The following is a 13,830-nucleotide window of genomic DNA, read 5'->3' as shown; positions in this document are numbered from 1 at the left end:
AGCCCTTCCTGTAATCCCTCAAACACGTGCAACAGCCTCGGCAAGGTGCATCATGTGAAGTAGCCCTGAACTGAAGATAAAGTATACGTTTAAATGGAATCTGAACTGAGGTCTTTCTGAAACACAGCCCCTACTCCGTATCTCCTTGATTTTCTCTACAGCTGAACTGCTCTAATGAGGAGCAGAATTCAGTACCTTTCAGCTGAATCTCCAATAACGGGGTCTTTTCTCAACTTTTGAACAAACTTTTTTCCAGCTGCTTGCTTGCATGAAATAAAGAGGGACCTTCTCTGCATGCTCCCGCATAACAGGGTGAGGTAAGCTGCCTTCACACAGTCACTGTGGTAAGCATTTCCTTCATATACCTCATTTTGGGGACAAAATTCCTGTGGCAGATGGTGTTTTCAGTGTTGTGATTTTTTACCTGACTTGAGCTGTGACAGGCAATGTGGTTAAAGCAGGCGGTGCCTGGATCAGTCTGCCAGCACTGCCTGCCCTGCTGCTGCTCTCAGGATGCTGGATGGATTCTGGGTGAAGACAAGACTGCAGAACTAAAATCCTTGAGTGAGGAACTGAAATGCCTCAGACAACTTTTGGCAAAGTCAGGGCAGTTACAAAGACCTCACCACAGGTCAAGCGGGTGAAATTAAAGTTGTCAGGAGCCCTCTGAAGTCAGTAAATTCTGCAGGATACTGCCAGGGTTTGAAGAGCAGATCTGTATTTGGCAGAGTTTCTCACTTGACATGTTCTGAAAACATCATTTACCTTTTCTTTTGTACTTGTCATTATCAACGTCCATATTTCCATTATGATTCTGTGGGATTAAGGAGCTTAAAGTAATATTTCTGCTCAGTCTGATAATGACTGTGCAACCTCCCCAGATGGTGGTCAAATTGCCCTATAGATCAGAGAAGTTTGATTATTTCTGCAGGGTTTTTCTCTTTTACTTCTACATGCCAGCTCCAAAGATTCTGTATATGTACAGTTAATCACCAATAGCTCTAGTTATAATAGCTTTAATGCCTCCAACATATTTGAAGAGATCTGCTGATCCCTGTTTATCCTAATAGGATGGAAAACACTTTAAACCTTGAAAACCTGACCTGCCAAGTCATTAGACAATACAGCATGGTCTAGCCCACAAATGGCTTCCTTTAAAAAAGAATCACAGGCACATCATATATAATAATGTAGTGTTGTCTCCTACTAAAGTTTTTACTGGAGCAATTAAAATTTGAACATAATTTGTGTGAACTGATAGGTGGGTTTGGTTTTCTTCATCTCAGGGCCTTTGTTGAGTTCTGACAGCAAATGCTATCTATTAGCTACTGTGTAATCTTGTTTCAACGTCCTTTGTGCACCATGTCCTGCCCAGTTACTATAAAATACGTACATACAAAGGGATTTACTGCTGATAGGAAAAGGTTAAATCATAACAGGTCTTACTGCTCTACCCATTACTGGTCCCTAAATTTCACATTTCATCATTTCTGTGCAGGAACAAGGAGTCAGGGCCCGGTAACTCTGTGACAGTGGCTGTCTGCATGGCTCCTCAGTGTCTAGAACAGCTCAGTGCTGAAGCCCTGATAGTACACCTTCAGCTATGAAATGCATACAACAGAGCCCTCAGACATACTCAAAACACGTCTGTTGGGTCAAGTTCAGCCTGGAAGTCAAGGTTGACAGCTTCTGGAGACTATTTTCAGGCACCAGAACCTGGATTCCTCCTTAACCTTTGGTATTTAACCGAGACATTTTACTTATGACTGTGGTCACACAAAGCTTCTTTGTACTCATCACAGAAAGACCAAGATCTGAATTATTGTCTAGAGGTGACTTATTACTTCTGCAGTATCGCTTGCTGTGCAGGGAACCTAAAGTAACTCTCAAGTTGTTAGGTCTGGGTTAATAGGTTTAATAGGTACCTAAAGTTGTGAGACGTGAATGCCAGCTCAGCAGAGGAGTATCTGTGGGATTCATTGTGCAGGTAGAAGATGTTTCTACAGCCACACTCGGCTTGTTCAGATCAGGAACTTGACCACAAGCCCACCACCACCAGAACACGCTCCCCAGCATGGCCTGGCATGGCCTGGGGGTGGTACATTCCCAACATCTGCTCCTGGAGCTGCTTGACTGTTTAACAGTGTGCTGGATCAGAGAAAAGCCAGCCCTGCAGGTAACCTGGTGAGCAGAACATTTGATGGTGGTATGGGATATGCAAGCTCAAGACCCTTCATCTGGAACAATGAAGAACAAATCTCCATGTACTGCCTTACAAGGGGGCTAGGTGAATGTCAGAAAAAACAAGCTGACAGGCACTTAAATCCAGAAAACAATAGAGATTTTTTTTTTTTTTCAAGTTTAGAAGCCAGGTCAGAGACAGGCACCTGGTTGCTATCTGAGAGCTACAGCTTCTAATACCTGTGCCTATACTAGAGGTGCACGGCGAGCCAAAGTAATTCGGGGGCTGATGACTTTACTATGCAGTAAAAGCATCTAACAGGTGTTTAACAACTGAGCCAAACACCTTGGTCACATACCCCATTTTGGCTCTGTGAAGAATTTACTGCTCTGAGCATCTCTTCATGCCTCACGCACACAAAAACATCCCTGACATTACTGTCCTGTTACTTCATCGTTAATAGCTGTTCATGTAATTACTTTTAAACTCACTTCATTCAAAACAATACAGGCTAGAAGACACCTCTGTGAATGGAAGTGTATAAACTAACCTGGGTGATTTCAGATGACTTGGGCTGGGCAGTTGCTAGATGGCAGCTGTGCCAGCAGGTGGATGGCAGCACCCCGAAGACACAGAGGGGAAAGGCAAGTGGTGAGTGGGGGGCAGGGTGAGGTTAATCTCTCCACAATCTCTGCACAAGTTAGCTGCAGACAGAAACAGCATCTTTCCCTGCTGAAGTCCTGTTGATGGACTTGTCCTGTAGCTCCTGGGGTCTGAATGCCTGGCTTCAAAGCAATAACCTTAAATTAATGTGAATAAACACCTGCGACGAATGCAAGTGTGTAAATGAGACAAAAAGGGTAAAAATCAGGAATTTCTAAATGTTCGGTAACTATACCTAACTGTGCCTAGGGAGTCCTGAGGGACTATAATGGATCTATAAAACAAGTTAACACCTGCTCCTCACACTTTTGTTAATTAAAATTCAGGAGAGATGCAAGTCATTTTAATGAGTGATCTGTTGCTCCGCAGGAACCAGGCCGGAGTGGAGGCTGTCTCGCCAGCACTGCAATTCCCACAGTTTTATCCAGCATACCGTCTTCAGTGCTGCTCCAGCCCAGGCACTTGGGTTTTTTCCGAGGGTCTGAGGGACAGAATCATTATTTGTCCCTCAGGTTCACAGCTGGTTCTTGTTCGGATAACAAGATAACCTCCAGAAAATTTGTTTTGACTGTGGGAAGGTCAATTCAGGTGCCCTGACCTGCCTGTAAGGTATCAACACCCAGATAACAGCATCCCCATCACAGCACTGTGGAGTATGGTCCTGCAGCTGCTGGGAGAGTGCTGGTGCGGTAGCGCATCCCAGTCTTTCACAAGCAAAGGTGACTGAGGACTGTGTGCCAGCCAAGGGCAGCACTTGCACATCCAGGAACACTTTTCTCATCTGAAGAGGTGCTCCCTGATGTGGTCTTGCTTCAGTTTCTTTCATTTGGGAACATAAGAGCTAGCCTTGCTTGCTCTCTCCACCATAACCAGGGCTCTGCCTCCTTCTGGGGCTGGGGGAAGTTGGGATGATCCTGCCTCTTTCCATTTTCCTGGCTGCACATTTTCTGGGATGTTTGTAAGTGAAGACACCACACTGACTGTTGCCTGGTTCAAGGTTGTCACCGCCTCTGCTGGGCAAAGGCTCTTTATGCAGAGTGTAGAAGATCTGGTTAAGGAAAACTGATGGGGAGAAAAGACCTTTGGCACATTAAAGTTTTGACAGTAATTCAGCCACAGACAAGTTGCTGAAGTGAAAACTATGGCTAGTGTCCAAGTGGCAGCACACTTCAATATAAAATGAAAAAAATAATCAAGGCTTGTTTTGCAAGGGCTCCGGTAGAAATGCTATGGCACAATACTGGTGGTTTTTTCCTTATTTGTGTCTTAAAATCTTTTACCAAGTAATATTGAGGGACCTAGCCTTATTTTTTTTTTTTTAGTTTCAGATGGAATATCTGCAGGCTTTTTTTTTGCGCCACACAACAATATCGATGGCAGTGCAAGGTATGCTCAATAGACGGAAATCTAACATCCAATCCTGGCTTGCGTGATATCTTATTACTTTTGAAGGAAAAGAAGACACCCAGCAGAAGTGCTCATTATTGTTCCAGGTTTCCGTTGATAGATTTAGATACAACTGCTATGAAAACATCTAAGTAAATGCCCTGTCACAGCCACATATTCAGCTGCTATTAACAGACCGGCTTCCTGCATCCATGAATATTTCACGGCCATCTAGTCAAGAATGCAGATAATGTTGCTTGGTATTAATGTATTTCAGAGAGTTCCAACATGTGGACCAGCTACCTGGATCCTCTTCCTCACGTGTAGACTCCTTCCTCCAACTGTTCACATTTTTATTTGAAAAGATCCCCAAAATGGGCTTCCAGGTGGCCAGAAAATGACAGATCTTTGAAGCCCAAAGTTCTTGAGATTTGCTTATGCTTTACTTGGATGCACACACGGCTCTGTATGAACATGGCTGCATGAAAGCAATTTGTCGGTTCTCCTGGCTCACCTTGATGAGTCCTGCAAAAAAACAATTTCCCATTCCATTGCAAAAAGCATTCCCAGCTCCTTTCCTGCCTTTGATTGAATACTCCTTTGTAAAGGCTTTCAGCCTTCCTTTTCCACCTCCATCATTCTGCTTCGCTTCTCGTGAGGTTCCACGCATTCCGTCTCCCCTCCTCCTGTCAGTGAACAGTTGATCGAGCTCATTCTTCCCATCTCTGTGCTCCACCTTAGCCTGCTGACTAGTGTTCTGTTCTCAGCTGGTGAAGCTGTGGTCTCCATCAGCCTTGATTTTTGGTGACAAGCGGTGAAGGCTTGTGAGCCAGCTGGTGTGCTACGTGCTGCAGCCACTTTCATTCACAAGGATTATAGACTATCTTGCCAGCAAAGAGAAGGGACAAGCTGCACAGTTTTTTTCCTCAGAAGGGCAGCTTGAGCTGTACAGTGGACTTACAATGACCTCCACATCTCAGAAGCTTCTGGACTCAGCATGCCTCTCCTGAGCTATGAAAATTAAAGTAAGGTGGGAATGTATTTCAGCTCTCCATTCAGCTCAGTTCCCTTACAAGGCCAGTGTCTTCCTTCGTCTCCCTTGTTTTGTTCACCAGCAAAGGGATTTCACCAGGTCTCTATTTTCATAGAATTGTGTCCTACCTGCCGTTTTATGTTCCACGCCCCGTTGCCTGTACAGGTGAGTTACATGGTCTATTTACACAGCCATGTCCTTTTCAGTTGGTCCTAATGTAGTGGCAGTGTACTAAAGGAAGGAAAGTTTTGTGTTATTGAGGTGATTGTGAGAGCCCCGATTAGATAAGCGGAGCTGTATTGCTGTAACATAGCAGACTGGGATTTTGGTGACCGAATGCACCAACCTTTCACACTCACACGTGCATAAGTGGTCTCAGGAGTCTTACTGTAAAGCAGCCTACCTTGCAACACATCACCTCAGCACACAGCTTGAGTGTCCTTAAAGCTTACTTCTATAAAAAAGTTGTTTCCATAGCTCCTGACCACTTTCTGAAACTCACAGATTCTGCAGCTAGGGAGCAGTTTTACATCTGATTATTTTTTTTTAAAAACCAGTTTGCTTATTTTTGTAAGGCAGGTAATTTAAAGTTAATATACAGTCCCTCTATAGCCACAAATAATACAATGAAACTTGGTCCTCCAATATTGCTGCAGGATCTGATCCAGTAGAAACTTACTGTTAAGTTTATATGATGTAATATAGTCTGATATAGTTTGATTCAGCAGACATTTATTTTTCTGCTTTATTTATACTGTACAGATAGTGCCATTTATTCCTTGAAAGTAGTCACAGATATAAATAGACATCATATGGAGTATGTGCAAGCTCTGGGTTTTTTTATAACCAGATCTGAGAACATGTTCCTCTCAGTTTTCAATACATATGATTCACTTTACATGCTGTATTAGGCTTCCCTTCTAACTATGTTGTGTTAGTTTTTGCCATCGACAGTTCATATAATAGTCGAGTCATATTTATTGGTAAAGATAAGTGAAAATTATTTACTCTCTGTCATTCAAATCAGTTTATATTTTTGTTTTTGTTTTGTCAGTATATTTTTTACCTCTCAATTTCTACATTTATCAGGAGAACATTAATGGAGACATTCTTGTTGGCATTGCTCATGCTAGCATTTTCAATCATGAATGTAAAATTAAAATAATACATCAAAGCTTTCATACCATGATAATATACCAATTGTGACATATATTGTACAATTTGTTACCAATAAACAATATATATTAAAAAAAAAATATTGAGCTCTCTTCATATATTTTTGCACCTGAATCACACAACTCAAGCTTCCTCTACAATCTGGAAGCTGTTATCACCTGTCCATTAAGTTGTACTTCAAAACATAAGCCAAGTATCGCCAAGTCAGCCTGCAATTTTTTTCCTGTTGAATCACTTATATTATTGGCCAGCGTTCTATGATATCCTGGATAGCTGGGGGTTAGATAGACAAGAAGTGCACAGAGATACTGGATTTTCATGCTAACCAAGTCAGCTTTCTGATAGAGATAGAAATAGAAAGCCCTTATCACTTTCCACCCCTTTGCTCCAACAGATATTGAAGTGTAACAAGCCTTGGAAAATGCAAGATGAAGTGAAGATAGCAATAGTCATTTCCAGAAAACAGGCTTACTTTCCCTTCTTTTTTTGGTCTTGGGCAAGGCCTGTTGTATCTCATTGTGTTGTTTGTCCATGAATGAACAGACTCTCTTGGGACCCTTGCTGATAACACCTCCCAGGGTGCGGCTGAAGTGGGTGTATCTTCCACTAAAACACAGATAATGGGATGTCTGAGACTGGAAAGCTATTCTGAGTAATCATACATAGCTTACCCTCAAATTTCATTAGCCAGACATATTTCCTAATCACTTCTGTAGAAATAGCCATAGATAAATAAAAAAAAAAATCAGCAACAGTAAGGAAGCACCTGTTAGGCTTTCACACACGAAAGTACCAAGCACAGCTGGGGGGCAGAGTGATAAGGCGGAGTAATTCTACCACCACTGCTCAGGATACCTAGGATATAAAATAGATTAGTATTTCTCATTGTGCAATGAGAAATTAAAAGGACTTGATGGGCCTTCCTGTTGTCCTTCACTACCTAGAGGGCAGGAAAAAATTCTGATCACAGATAACTGAATTTTCTACGCAATAACAAGAGTTGAAAGCATTTGCCATAAGCATATTGAAAGTATATCAATATGCCTAATTTTCTAGACAGAAGTCATTAACTTGGTGTTGAGGCTATAAATAAATTGTTCATTCAAGTGGGAAACCTAATACGTGTGTGCTATTAAAAACAGATATTTATGGCACTGCAGCACTTAATTTTACAAGCTGTGTTTGTGAGCTCCTTTACGCTTCATCTGGGGAATCTTTTGCATACCACAGGAATTGCAACCAGCAAGAGATCGCAGCCCTCGGGGCAGCAGCCCTCTCTCCTGCAGGATGGGCAAGGAAAGGCAGAGGGAGGGACAAATGGCCCAACTCCATGGTGGTGTCAGGGTTAGCCACTGCTCCTGAAGGGGCTGAGACCCTTCCTTCATTGGCTGCTGGTGGTTTATGGAGTCCTGGCATCACCTGGACCCTCCAGGGCGACATCGGACCACAACCTCCCTCTTGCCTCTCCTTGCCCTGCTCTCTGGGTGAATCCCAAGGAGGTTTACTACTGCCCATGCCAAGCTAAGAGATACTCCCCTCTGCTCACATGAGTAGAGGAAATGTAGGTGCTCGAGCTCCACACTGACCCCATTTTCACTGGTAGTCACTGGAGACTTTTGCAGCTTGTTGAACTGCTCAAACTTCCCTGAAGACACGAGTCGAAGTGAGTTTTCAATAATAATTATTAGCACTATGAGAACACTACCTGCAGGAAGGGTATAAACCACAAAAAAACATCCCCGAACAACCTAAGCTATTCCCTTTTATCCCCCGCAGCCTTAACTGTTGCATGATTTAGGTCTATGCTATTACAAGGTTGCTGAGATGTCAAATCCCAGCTACTTTGATAACTCGCCAGTTTAGCAGAGGGTTCAATTAGTCTGGGACAGCCTAAACCCTGTAGACTTTGGCACCTTGCCTGCGGCTACACACACTGTTAAACCACAACCACCCTGCCTGGTGCAATGGTGGATAAATATCACAGCTGCATGGATATAACAAGTGTAAGATTTCCAAACCTGAAAGACTCTCTGTGACAACAGTGCTAAAGGTTTAAGTGGGTTCAAATACTCCAGCGCAAGGCCCAGCCCAAAAAAAAAAAAAAAAAAAAAAGTTGTTAGAAAAAGAGGAGGGGATCGCAAAGGAAAGGAAATCAGAAGGTGAATCAGGAAACAGGTAACACGTAACACTGATTTAGCGAGATTCAGAAAGATTCAGGGAAGGATTGATGTCTATCAGCTAACCCAATTCAAACTTTGGGAAGTGATATAAAATGTGCTAGTTCAAGGCAGCCTGTAACCATCTCACATTAACATGAACCTTTATGAAGGGACAGGTTACCTCTTACTAGGGAGTTTTCTTGCACCTTGATTTTTAAGTTCTGATGTGCCCATTATCAGTAAAGAGATATAATTGTACACGGGGTCTTGGATTTCCCAAAACGTGATGGGTTTTTTATTTTTATTTTATTTTTATTGATCAAAACAGTGCTAAGTGGGAATGGGGCAATACATGAAGCGAGTATTACTGGGGGTCTAAAGGAAAAATCTGAAGCAGAAAAGATTAAATTAGTACACTGAAATGGGTAGATCATGAAACTGAGGGAAAAGTATGTGTAATGAATGGTTTGAATCCCACGCTTGGGATTTCTTAGATGTTGTCCTGTAACTTGAAAGGCCATTAACTTAAAAAATTAGGCCATGCATTTTTTTCCCATCACCACCACATTGCAGGTAGCAGTGACTACAAGCATCCTGTGGTTGTCATCACAATGCCATCCCCTTCCATTTCTTCCTAAGCTTTTGAAACGGACCTTGTAGGTAAGTTCACGTGTATGATGCAAGTAGCCAAATGACTGGACCAAATGCTTTATGGATTAGGCATACACTCATGCTTCAGTGAATGAGAATGTAATAAACTGAGTGTTGGCTTTGTGTTACGACAGTTACAGAGCGGTTTCTACTGTTTCTATCATTATCCTCACTCAAAAGATAAGTAACTATCTCATTAGAAATTGAATTAGCAATGAAAAACTAAGTTCTTAGTCATGGCTTTGATGATGGTGTGCCGTCTGACACCAACAAATTAAATATCTGAATCTCAGCTTTCTCATCACAGGATGGCAATAGTTCTGCACATGCGAATCATGTCGCTGTTATGAGATATAAGAAAATTATTGCTATAAAAGAGTTGCGAGGGAAGGCATTAACGCAAATTAGCAGCTGGGGCAGGAATATGAACTGAGCTGTAGCAGTGCTGCTCCTAGGGGAGCAGCTCCTCTTCTTTCCTCTACCTGTTGCATACCTAAAATGCAGCGGGCTCCTTGTGAGCCTGCCACTTCTGCGCACACAAGAAGTGTGTACACCCACACACGCACACGTGTGCACACAACCAGAGTATCTTATCCTGCCTATTGCGGGAACTTCTGTATAAAGCTTCCACACACGGCAATGAAGCAGTTGTGTTACAACTTGGGGAGTGTGATTTAAAAAACTATATAGTACTTCCAGACATCTCCTCCCCACTAAAGTCACTTGGGCTCTTCCATAGACTTCAGCTCCTGTTTTCATCAGACTCCATAATTACCTCCTAGAAGTTCTGCAACACCAGCCAGCAGCACCAACCCTCCTCTGATCTCATACACTTTATGTACAAAATTTTTTAAAAAAAAAGTTTAAATAATGCTGCTCTAAGTATGAGAAAAATAGTAATCAAATTTTTATGTCAGTGAACGATTTTCATTTTCTAATATCACGTCTCCTAAAGCATTTCCCATCTTCCTCAAACAACCAGGGAAATTATTCATGGCATAAAGACGCAGTGTTATCAAATACGATTTCACTACTAATTTTAATTTTTAGTTGTAGTAGGTGTGGGTGAAACAGAATTCAAAAGTGGTGGTTTTTTCCCACATCTTTCACACCCCTCTTAGTGATGCTTTGAAGGTTTATCAGCATTCCCTTGACACATTTTACTTAATATTGGTATGCCAGGCGTTTCTGGAGTAACCTAGAAAACACTTACAGTTAGACTGTCCATGTCAAGAACAGAACTTGCCCAGCAGCACTTCAGAAGAAGCCCGTATCTTCTTCCAGAATCCCCCAAAATATGAGCAGATCTCAAGCGCTCATGTAAACATGGTAAGTCCAGGACACTGTCTTCAGATTTGCGACCACAGGCAGCAGCAGACCGCAAGGTCAGACTGAGTCGCCTCTTCCTAAGCCTGGCTTTCCAGCAGCACATCACCAATTTATGCAGAATGCCAGGAGGTCTGCTCAGCAATTGCTTCAGAACTATCCGGAGTTACGGGCTCCAGAAAACTTACTTGGAGGCTACACTAGCTTCCTTATGGATTTTTTGGTAAGGACTGAAGGGATTGTGAGAAGCCTGCTCTTTCCTTGCCTTCCTACTTCTCCATTATTCCCAAGCATATAGAAAATGAGGTTTTGTATAGTGTGTTGTGCAGCTGTTATAAAGATGATATTGAAGGGTAGCTTTGGAATCATTACACATTTGTGAGCTCTCCATCTGCCACCGTGTCATTACTGGAGGCACTGTAACTGCTGTTCCAGTCATTTGTGAACCCAGCGTGCCAGGTGTAAATTAGCAAGAGATCTGTGTGCTTTCAAGCTACACATTCTAAATGGAAATAACACTGATAACAGCAATGATGTTTAAACCTCTGGACAAAGGCAGAGGGAGGTCCAGGAACTATGCATTGGAGAAGGGGCAATCTCTGTTTCCTCTCTAACTTCCTTTCCACTACTTGCCTGACCTTACCAAGGTCCTGGAGACTTGTCTGCTGAGACATCGTCTCATGAAGTCTAGGATCTCACTGCACATCTCTCCTCACGACCTTTCTCGCTGAGGGTATGTTAGTCTCTCAGCCCCCACAGTGCAACAGCTCTGCGGGGGTACCACTATGTTGCTGACACGGTTCCAGTTTCTTCAATGCAAAGACTCAACACACCCGCAGTTCACAGGGCTGATGGGCACCATCATGCAGCCAGGCGCTGAGCTGGATCGGAAAACAAGTTTGTTACATTAGAAGTAGAGAATTTGTGCTTGGTCACCAAACATGATAAATTTCACATCTGAAGTGATAACCTGATTTAGAGTATACAGGAGATGTTTCTGTTTGGATGGCTGCTTGGTTTTTAAGATAAGAGGATAATGCCCTCACTGGTCATTAGGGCCCATAGGTATAGGTGGGATAATGCAGTTTTCTGTGTTATATTCATGTCTTTGCTGGGCATCAGAAGTTCCAGAAGAAGGAAAATAGTTGGAATGAAGCTTTCAAAAGTGATGACTTGTTTAGGAGAAGTAAACGTTGTATAGACTTGCATCTAGTAAATAAGGTGTCAGACCTCAATTGTAGTGAGAGCACTAGCCACTGACTTTTTGAAGAGATAATTTGTCTACCCCTGAAGCATATGATCTGTCAAGTGATCTACTATTCATGCAGATTCTACACAACAGACTATTTTTCCCTTATCTAACACTGAATGGAAAATACGTGTATCTGTAATTGACTCCGTCAAAATCACATCAGTAATCATTAAACAGTAAATTCCTAAATGTCCAGTTAGGAAATACCACTCAGCTTAGACACATTTCCTTCTTTTTTTCCTTTTAACAACAGTTTATGGTCTTCTTTTTAAATAGAAAATGTGGGCGTTTTAGTATGAATAGCCACAGATATCCCCACCTTGGCCAAAGAAAGTAAGATAAGCAGTAGTCCAATTTATTTTCCTTGATTCATTGCAAATTTTGATCACTGAGGCTTGGCACTTGACCTGGCTTGGATTCTGGCTCATTGTGTCTGCATCACACTCACGTTGCTGTCTGTCATGGAGTGAATGGCCTTCCAGCCATTCACAGAGGGCTCTGAAGCAACAGTGAATTAGAATGACAGGCTTCAGAAACATTTGGTAAATTTCAATAATTTTTAGTAGATCAGCAAGGTATTTCCAAATTGTGTCCCTTTGCATGTTTGCAAAGCACATCATTTGCAAAGCAATTTGTTTGCCCTTCCCTTCCCAGTAGCCAACCGGCCTATGTACAGACACATATCTCTGTAGTAGAATACTCCTCTGTGTGCTGCTTGTGACCAGAGAGGAGAGTATTGCTGGAGGGGAATTAAAAAGAGAGGTGGTGTAAGTGGCAGGCAGGAGGCTGAGAGGGAGGAGAAGGGCAAAGGCTGGGGGATCTGGTGGGGAACCAGGCTGCGACAGCCAGAGAGGAGGTGCAGGGGCTGTGGGCAACTGGCAAGTGGTTGTAAGGCAAACAGATGGGAAGAGAGGCAGACGGGGGTTAGGACACAAATACATATTAATCCAAACTTCTTTAAATCAGATGGTCGCGGGAAAATGTGGTTTGCTTCCAGTCACTGCTAGAGATTGAACCAGATGATCTCAAGAACTGCCTTACAATTTATATTATTATTTTTTAAGCATCAGCCCTCCAAATTGCAACCATTTCACTTCACACAAGTGTGTAAGATCAAAGGGTTTTCCATACTACTTAATAGCTATTGTAGACAAAATCAGACCCCAGCATATAAGAACCCAACAGAGAGGTAATTTATTTATGGTATCATATATAAAATATGCTACAAGTAGGACTGGCATTTTTGAAATGGGTATTTTTTTTCATTTAAATCTGACATTGTTAGTAGCACATAAGATTCTTCAGCTTCTAGGGAAAAATCCACATATAAGAAATCCAGATGAAAAGCCCTATAATAATTAAAAACAAAAACAAAAACAAGACAACACAAAAAAGACCCAAACACCCAAAAAACCCACAGAGAAGAACCCTGTTAAAAGAACTGCCAGGAAAAAAATTGTTTCAGAGTGGATGATAAATGCAGATAGCAGATCAAGAAGCACAAACAAGCACTCGTCTGCTAGACCAGGGCTTTGAATTAACTTTAGTAGGCGGAGCCAGGAAGCAGCAATGAGGATAAAACAAACCATGTGTCCTGGAATAATTAGATAATTCTCTGACACAGCCCACACAGTTTTGGCTGGTTCAGGCCTGTTTCATGGCCAGTTCCCTGTGGTCCGATGTCGTCCTCCATCCATTTCCCTCACTCTGGACGAAGTTCCACTGCAACCACAAGCAGATGTTCTCCAGACTAAAATTCAGAACAGAGAAAACAAGCCATATCAGAAGGTTTAAATAGCTCGTGGGGTCCAACGGCATCTGCCCAAAACTGGCGATGCTTTGGAGAGCGTTTAAGAGCACACAAATGAGCACAAAGTAGGAAGGAGACATAATTTTATAGATTTAAATGTACCACAGCCTGTGCTCTTAAAATATCTCAGCACATCCATGGGGAAAAATACAGGGGGAACACCACATTTATGTGATTGCTTCTCAACATGTT

The sequence above is a fragment of the Falco rusticolus genome, chromosome 5 (assembly GCF_015220075.1).
Source record: "Falco rusticolus isolate bFalRus1 chromosome 5, bFalRus1.pri, whole genome shotgun sequence".
NCBI lineage: Eukaryota > Metazoa > Chordata > Aves > Falconiformes > Falconidae > Falco > Falco rusticolus.
Note: the sequence above shows the minus strand (reverse complement) of the source record.